Source organism: Eupeodes corollae, chromosome 1 (genome assembly GCF_945859685.1).
Source record: "Eupeodes corollae chromosome 1, idEupCoro1.1, whole genome shotgun sequence".
NCBI lineage: Eukaryota > Metazoa > Arthropoda > Insecta > Diptera > Syrphidae > Eupeodes > Eupeodes corollae.
In genome coordinates, this window is record NC_079147.1 from 131,762,452 (window position 1) to 131,772,351 (window position 9,900).

General features: G+C 30.1%; 1 protein-coding gene across 2 annotated transcripts in view; it reads left to right on the plus strand.

Moving 5' to 3' along the window:
- The window catches only part of LOC129942352 (neurofibromin), a 47,589-nt gene extending 38,152 nt beyond the window's left edge, over positions 1-9,437 (plus strand). For both annotated transcript variants that reach the window (XM_056051227.1, XM_056051229.1), the window contains one exon: positions 7,507-9,437. The gene's annotated coding sequence lies outside the window, so the exon portion shown is untranslated. The remainder of the gene's footprint in view (positions 1-7,506) is intronic.
- Positions 9,438-9,900: the final 463 nt, after the last annotated feature.

Consider the following 9,900-nt stretch of genomic DNA (forward strand, 5'->3'; position numbering starts at 1 on the left):
ACAGGGAATACCTACCAAACCACTCTTTTCTTCTTTTGGCCCAATCTTTTTAATCTAGAGGTTTACCTTATGCCAAATTATCTATTTTCTGTTGTAGTATTAATAAGATTATAAAGCGTTAATAATTAAAACAAAATTTCTGATTTTTGGGCATGTTCATTCGTCACTAAGTCAGATACTTAGATTATTAATAAGGTGAACATCATAAACAATTCCCAAAAAAGTAAAACTACCGGACTAAATGCAAGGTCTAATCCTATTCCAATTAGAGAGTTAATAGACTATAATTTACTGTGCACTAAAAGCTTTATTCGTACTTGTTCTTTTTGTGTCTTTTAATACTCCATGATTTTCATTTTTTTTTGTCATTTGAAGCACCAATCCAAATATTATTATTATGATTTTACAGAATCATACCATTTTCAGAAATATTTTTTTTTTTTTTGGTAGAAATATAACTGCTTTCCGTAACTCTTTTAATTGGCTATTTTGTTTTAAATAACAAATATAACTCACATTCAAAGTTTCATGAAGTTAACACTATTTAAATTTTAATACCTGAATTAAAAGATTGTATTTGCACAAAGCTTATACGGAGATTTTGGATATTCTATTGAGTCGTAACCGTTGTGTTTGATTTCAATCATTAAACCTTTTTTTCAAAGCCTATATGTTATAAGTGATTTGGTTTTTTAAGGTACTTATGATAATTCCGTGGTTTAACAGGTAACTAAGTTTGATTTGACCAGGAGGTCAGTTTTGATTTGCAACAGTACACAAATCAGTTGGATTATTAGTTATAATAATGCTTGTGGAAGAAAAAACAACTTTTTGTGAAGCGACATACCAAATAATTTGTTAGCTTTTATAAAATCAAATTTTTCTACAAACAAATAAATTGTACATGCTTTACTATAGTGATATGTTGAAGTTCTTAGGATGATGATATAAACTGTAAGCTTTAATTAAAAAATTATTGTAGGATTTTACATACATACAGTGGCGAGCAAAATAATAGCAGTGAAATAAAAAAAAATTAAGGTTTCGTTTTTGTTATTATGTGTCATTTTTTTCATTCCCTCTTATGTGAGGTTTACTCATAGCTTGCGAAGAAGCGTTGCAAGCATAATCTAACGGTTAATTTTATCTCATTTGTTTCATTGTTCTTCTTTTTAATGTGTTTTAAGCGAGCAAAATAATAGCAGCAATCGACATATCTGTGTAAAAAATTGTTTTTTTTTGCTTTAAAAAATATTTTTTCCAGTTACAAGTAAGTCATTCGCTTCTTTTATAAATTTTAATAGAATTTGTTTTAAATTTTAAGTTGTTTTTTTAATAAAGTGGGTCGTGGAAAACACTGCACACTAGAAAAGCGCCAACTCATAAATAATTTAATAAAGAAAGGAAAAACTTACAAAGAAGTTCAGGAATTTGTTGGCTGTTCTGCAAAAGTTGTACGAAATGCCCTTGAGTTCAAAGAAAAACCCGAAACTCGAGGGCGGAAACAAATTCTGACACCATCAATGACAAAACGAGTTATTCGTTTTCGAAGATAAATCCTCTCGCAGCAGCTACGGAAATAGTAAGCGAAATGGATTTAACGTGTGGTGTTCATAACGTAAGAAGACTATTGAGAGATCACAATTTGAACGCTTACAGTCCACGAAAAGTCCCGCTTTTTAAAAAAACACATAGCTAAACGGTTGAAATTTGCGCTAAAGCATTTAGAATGGGTTCCTGAAAAGTGGAGAAATATTCTTTGGGCTGACGAGGTGCTATGGTGCTAGAGGATCTTGGCAGTACGTAAGACTACCTCCAAGTACCGAATTCAACCCTAGGTATACAATGAAAACAATCAAGCATGGAGGCTCGAGTGTCATGGTATGTGGATACTTTTCCTACTATGGAGTTGGTCCAATATATTGGATTCAAAATATAATGGGCCAGCATTCCTACGTAGAAATATTAAACAACGTGATGCTGCCATATGCCGAATTTGAAATGCCGCTCCAATTGGTCTTCCAGCAGGATAATGACCCAAAGCACACCAGCAAAACAGCCAAAAATTGTTTTTAAAAAAGAATATTGAGGTTACGGAGTGGCCGTCTCAGTTTCCCGACCTCAGCCCCATTCGAAATCTTTGGTCAGATATGAAAAAAGAAGTCTGGATTGCTAAGCCTAAAAATAATAATGAGCGGTAGTTAAGCGGGCCTGGAAGTCAATACCACTACAAAGATGTGTAGTCCTTATAAATTCTAAGCAACGTCGTTGTGAAGCTGTAATTAAAAACAAAGGTCATGCGACAAAATATTAACTTTCTGTAATGAAAATAACATTAACTTTAACTTAAACTTCTATTTTTTTAATTAAAACTTTAAGCACTGTTATTAATTTGCTCCATTAATTTTTAAGTTTTTTGTGTATTTTGTATTATTATTTCAATATTATCAGTGAATTTTTGTTAAAAAGATATCTAAGAAATTAATTCAAAAATCTTTTAAAATAACGGTTCTTATTCGTCTTTCTTTTCAACTAAATTTATTTTTTGAAGAACTGCTATTTTTTTGCTCGCAGCTGTATATTCGCAGACATAATCTCAAAATTGATAATACAACAATCTAAATAAATGGGTTCTGGAGGGCAATGCGTCCGAAGGATTAGGATCTTAATAAAAAGTTACTTTTGTCAGAAGCATATACTTAGAGTTAAAAACTGCAGAATAATTTCTTTTGTAAGCTGCAGCGCGTAAATTGTAGAGTGCAGTAAATGCTAAGTTCTTGTGGATGACTGAATAAGATCAGCATGAGCATGTCAATATACTATCGTTCAAAAATTAAGACGACTTACGGTGAAGTTGGTATTTGTTTTCTTGCAATTTTTAATTTTCTTAATTCTGACATTTTGTTACTTTGTTCTCAAAAAAGATTAATTTCGCAAAGCTTTGAACAATAAGTTTTTAAATAATTTTATTTATACCCATCTTTTCAATGTAGATATGTACTACAAATGAAACAGAAATATTTTAACAAATAATTTATATTTCTCATCTTGTCAATTTATTATCAACTAATTTTAAACAAAGTATTATGAATGCACGCATACAGTTGTAATTTCTGAGTATATTTTAGGCAGGGCATGGAGTTTTATTTCCCCAAGTTGTGTTTTTTAAAGTGATTATGACGAAAAGAATTAATAGTTGAAACATTTTGCTCCGGCGCTTTAATTGGCTTGAAACGTTACTTATTGTCATTTTACATAGTGTTATTAGTTTTTTTGGGATGTCAAATTCTCTCATGGCTTTATAAAGTTTTAACCTGGCTATGCTTTCATATGCGGTATTTTGGAATGTTAAATTCTATATTTTTCTATCGCCTGCCTAAGGGCATTATAATTAGATTATATCATTACGAATGAAAAAGAAAATACACCAATACTTATCTTGATCGGATTGACATAGAAGATCTATGTAGATTATTAAAAACACTTACTGCACGTTATGGGACTAAGAGGAGTTTGTAATATTGAGTAAAGAATTTCTAATAAGTGCAAAAATTTGAAGTTTTCCTGTCTAAAATTAGCTATATATTTATGTATGTGCATTTTAAACACAAATTTTAACAGGACCCAATTCAAAATGTATATCCCATTGAAATCACTCTATATTATTATATTTATTTAATTAAAATATTTAATTATTAACTTAAATTTAAATTTTATTTTAGGAGGTTTATTCAAGGGTACTTTCGGCTTGTTTTGTACCCATTCAAATTGAGCTTTATGCTTATAGAAAAAATTATGCAAACATTTTTGACAAACAATCACATTAAATTGTATGAAGGCGATTATTAACCTGGAATATCAACTTGTATCATATATATTTTTTAAATATATACAATTCATTCGGCGAGTTCATACATTCTTTCTCGCTTATTTTCTAGTCGCTTAAATCATATTTAAATTTGTCCCAATCACTTTTAAAACAGTCTATCTGAATTCATAGCTAATGACGGTGAAAATTCTGTTTCAATCACGATGATGTTATTTAGTATATCGTTCAAGAAGTAGAAAATTGGGACTTTTACTCAATTCATTATATAAATTTCTTCTTATCTTCAAAATATGCCTTATCAGTAGTTTTTGGGGACAATCACCCTTAAAATAAAGGAGTATGAAAGATTGTTAGTGCCACTTATGATTTTTTGGGATAGAACCAAAATTTGATTAATAATTAAAACTTTAAATCGACAAAAATAATTTAAACATTTATAACAACTAAACAAAACTTAAGAAAAAATAAGTTCAGTTCAATATTTTATTGTCAATAACAGCATTACACCGACGACGCGACACTGCTTAGAATTCACCAAAGTCTCACAAAGCTCACTTGTTTTACAGTTTTTGTTTTACAACATATTCTGTTTTGGGTTGACGTCTTACGTGTTGTCGAGGCCAGTTTATGCGGACAATACGCTTGTCGTCTACGATGGTCATTTTTCATTTTCTACAGCGCGTTTGGGTCTGTAGGTGTATTTTATGGTAGCCAAATTGTAGGGGAGCATCCTATGAGATTTTAAATTTGCGAATAAGTGTTTCCTTCTTATCGCAGCTTTCGTATGAGTTCGCGTATTTCCTAACTGCAATGTTTTATTCTTCCCAATTTAAATGTAATTAAAACGAAAACACGGTTTATCTTTTGAAAAATTGTTAAAATTAGGACTTTTAAACAAAAAATTAATATTTTTATTAAAAATCGAGTGAAATTGTTTTCAGATTTCTAGTATTCGATCGAAATCTGATTTCGAATACTTTTCGAAATCACTGCAAGTGAAATTAAAGCTGCTAGCATATTCTTATCAGACAATAAATAATTCAGTTGATTGTCATAACTTGAGTTGTTTGGTTTGTTTTTATTTGATCGATTCTTTTCAATGAAATAAATATAAAATATTAGCGGTTTTTATTTCCATTGTGTTGATGCACAACCAGCTAGCTTTAGGTTTGCTGTTGTTCACGCCCAATGTTATGAAAAAGACATTCGGCGTGCTGAAAAATCATTTTAAATGCTATGTCCATTCCCTCAACTACAAAGTGGAAGCTGCAACTTCTCTCGAACAAACTGCATTCCATACAGAATTTTATGGTTTACGAGTATTTCACTTAAGTGACAATTCTTCTGTTTTTTAACAAATTCTTCTTCTGGAATTAAAATCACGGAAATTGTCTTCGTTTCAAGTTCGAAGAAAATGATATCGATAAAAGTGTATTTCATTTGAATCGATTTCAATTTCATTTCGAGTGAACATAAAATGTAGAACCAAGGTGATATATACATTATACCTTTGAGTTGGTTAAAATACAAAAGCTTTTGTAACATGAAGATAGTATATATACCTACTTTGTTTGCAAAATTTATATTTTTTCGTTTAATATATGACACAACTAGATTTATAAGAGCAATGAAATAGTAGTGTGACACTAAAAAATACATTATTTAAAAAAATAACGTTATATTTCAAAATATTTTTTTAAATAAACTAAATACTTAGTAGCATGACCATGATTTTTGATAACGGCTTCACAACGCCTTTTCATGGAATCTACAAGGCCTTAACATCTCTTCAATGGTATAGTCTTTCACGCGTGACGAACTACAGCCCAAAGTTCGTTATTGTTTTTTAGCTTAGCATCCCATACTGCTTTCTTGATGTCTGCCCAAAAGTTTTCTATTGGATTGAGGTCAGGAGATTGGGCTAGCCAAGCCATAACCTCCATTGTCGCGAAACCATTCGTTAGCCATCTTACTCGTATGCTTTGGATCGTTATCTTGCTAAAATATCTATTTCAGCGGCATGTCATCCTCAGCAAAGTTCAGCATAATATTTTGCAGTATTTCGACATAAGCGTGCTTGTTCATTATGCCATCGATTTTATGGATTGGACCCACATCTCTGTAGGAAAAGCAGCACCAAACCATAATACTAGACCCGCCATGTTTCACCGTCTTAATGGTGTATCTGGGATCATAATCTGTATTAGGGAAATTGAAGACGACGGGTCACATGACTTTTCTTCAAAAGTGGCACTTTGCGTACAAGTCTGCGTATCATGTGAACAGCACAGGCTAGGTTTAGCTCGTCGCGGATTTCTATAGCTTTCTTGGTCGATTTTTAACTCTTAAAGTGACCTGTAGAACTGTAGCCTCTGAAAAAATCCGCTTTTTACCACGTTTTTCATTTTTTTTGTAGGTTTTCGTATTGCGTATCATTGCGGCTGATCAGCCGATCACCTTCTTATAGCCTTGCTTTGTTTTTTAAGATTTTTAATAAAAGTCCTTTTTTCTTCGCTGCAATGTTTTCCTCTTCCCACTAAATTATGAATAGTCCAATTTGTTTTTGTTTAATACAACAAAAAAAACTTACAAATTAATATTAACTTACTTTTTGTATCATTAATTGAATATTTTGTTGTAAATTCAATATTTTTTTATGCTTGTCGCTACTATTGTATTGCTCGCTTAGAAAATCAAATCAAGAAATAAAACAAGCGGTGAATAATAACGGTTAAAGTTTGGCACCTGCAAATGCAAAGTCAGGGTTGTCACACATGATCGTTAATGAAATAATACATAATGGAGACCGATGGTGCACAGTACGCGAAATATGTAGTAGAATAAATTCAACTAACAAGCACTTCTATTTCATTGCTCGTAGCTATATATATACATTTTTCAAAAATCACTATCACTATTATTATTTTGAACAGCTCTAATAGAAACGAATTACCAAAGATCAATGATTGACTTTTGAGGCACATTCTTTTTTCTTTTAAGACTGCGGTACATTTTTTTATAATTGACCCCACCGGCACCGTTAGCATAACAAATAACAAAAGATGAGCTCTAATGCCAATTTTTCAATTTTGTGTCGTTAAGAAAGGCTTAGCAAAAAAGTGCAAGGTGCCTAAAATATGATCTTCTTCAAGGTGGCGGAAAACTATTATCACTACAGATTATTGTACTTTATAGCTAAATGTTAAATTTTTATTTAATTTCATAAATGTATATATTGCATAAATTAATAGATTATTATCATTATTATTACAATCAACAACGAATAATTACTGAACAAGATTTTAATATTAACTGCATGTATAATCTCATCTATGTATTTCAAAACAGAAATCTCAATATTCCCGTTTGTGTCTTATATGTAAACTTTCTTTTGTTTCAACGTAAAAATACAATTTTAAGATTTTTTTTTCTTTATGAAAATTGACATTTTTCTTTAAACACATAAAAATAGTTGCATTGCTTTCATACTCTCAATTATTTTGCTTATTCTATTTATTGTGCTTGAACTCTCATACATATAATATGACCAATCAATCGATCTAATTATGTAATTACTAATAAATCAAAATTACCCTTTAATTCTATAAATGTGATTATCTTTTTTAATATAGTACTACGAATATTTTTCTTTAAATTCAATTTGTGTCTTTCAGCAGCATGAATAACAACAACATCACGCACTAGACGTACAATATTCGAAAGAATTTTTCGCTTTTTATCTTTTATAAAGAAATGTTTTTAAGAAAAAGTAACAATTTTGAGAAACAGTTTTTAGTGACAAATTTAAATTTATATTGTATGATTGTGTACACGTTAAAAAGTCTAGCAAATAACAAATAAGGAAACGAAACAAAAATTAAAACGAAAAATATATTTTTAATGTAAATCTTATTTCTTTATGAAAGAAATAGTTAGTGATTTGCACACATTAACTATTTATACTATATTAGAACAATATTTTTAGTCTTTCTTTATATATTAAATCTTCTATCAAATATTTAAGTTTTATTATTTATAAAAATTATTTACATCTATATATTTTTTTGCAAATAAGAATAAAATTAAATATATTACAGAAACTAAATGTTGTGCATTATATATATTATACCTGTATATCTAATAAATGTGGTGTAAAAATTAAACTTGTGCCATAAACTTATTCTTATCTGTCTTATAAATGTACAAATGTGTATTTTATTGTTATATTATTTATCTGTCCATATCAATTGTTGCACTTAACATTTTTTATCTTCTGATGAAATGAATGTACCTAACGTTTAGCGCATTCCACACGCACACAATTGAGCTAATTGTAACATTTGCGTCTTGTTAAAAATCTAAACTTTTGTGTCCTAAGCCTAGCATTGTTAAATATATTACAAACACGAAAATTGAAAAAAATAGCCAGTGGGATTAATTCGATTTAATTTAAACAGTCATCAGGAGAGTTTTAAAAGTATTTAAACATTGTTGTAGAGTTAAAGTTATGCATACACACTCAATGTTTTTGTTGGAAAAAGTTTAATTTGTGAACTTTTGGATTTGAAGTTATTCTCTTTTAATGTTTGACAATAATAAAGTTTGCTAACAATTGAGTTCAAATATTTTTAATCCGTTTGTATTTCATATCTAGTCCTAGTAGAGTTTTGGATTGCTTTTGAGCGAATATTATGAACATAAGTTTAAATTTTCGGGTTTAAATAATCCAGATAAATGTGAGGATTTCAAATTCACTTACATTGCCAACCACTAAGATGAGGACACCAGCACAATTTTAGGAAACGTTTTTTTTTATACCTGAAATAGGAACGTTTTTACCCATCACAAGTTCATACAATTAAATTGCAACTTAGAAACGAGTGTTAGTATTTCGTAAGACCGACAAATCAACTACTAAAACAGCGTAAAAAAGTGCTTCACTAGGATAAGGGCTTTAAGTGCAGCATCTTACATGTACGACCTTTTTAAATTATTGTATTAAATATCTATACGATTGTTAAAAACATCTGTTTTGATTTAATTTGGAACAAAAATGAGTTCTGAAAAAACTTTGACAGCTAGCATTAGTAAAGATAGATGTTTTCAAGGATATAGGGCTCTCAGGACTTGAAATACAAATAAACTGATACCATCCACAAATGAAAACTACAGAAGGAGCATCGAATGAAAAAAAGATAAGCATTGGTGCTCTCGATGGTAACAAATTTTATGTAAATGATCTGAGAAAGGATTAGCTTATTTTGACAAGGCGCCACAGCCCTAAAATCAGGTGTAATGTTGTGGAGAGCTATAACCCACTATGGCACAATCAACTTGGAGCTTTTGTCTGCAACAATGGGGAAAAACTACAAATGTTTGCTGAAACAGTCATTTTAAAAAATTAAGAACATTTTTAAACCTTTTCCTAGGATTTTTCAACAAGAAAATACTCCGTCCACATTTCCAGGGTTGTTAGCAGTTGGATTAAATCAAAAGATCTGTAAAAATTGCCATGGCTATCATATTAACTTGTCTTAAACATTATTGAAATCGTTTGATTATGGCTATCGCGTTATGTGTATGATTGTGCCAGACAATTTGAAGACAAGGATACTTAGTGAAGCTATTCGCCATAGCAGTGCCCAAACTTCCCATAAAAATATTCTTTCCAAACCTTCTTATAAAGGTTTTTAAAAAAAATGACAGAAATGCTCATTATTAATATTAATTAAAAACGTTACAAATAAATGTAAGACTATAAAATGTAAACATTTCATTAATTTGTTCGTTTTTTCTAAAATTTTGTATGTGGCCTCATCTAAGTGAAGTATTTTTGTATGAGCTTTGGGAATTTTAACGCTTGTTTTCAATTTACCTATTATTTTATAAATTTAAAATGGGGAAATACGAACTATTCGCAGGTATTAAACGTTTGCAGGTACAAAGCTTTCAAAGGCGAAAATGTGTGGCCCCATTCTAGTAATTGGCAGTGTATTTGTAGTTTACATCCGAAGTCAAAAATATATCATGAGTCCGTATTCCTTGCCGAGTTAACTTTAAAGTTAAATTTA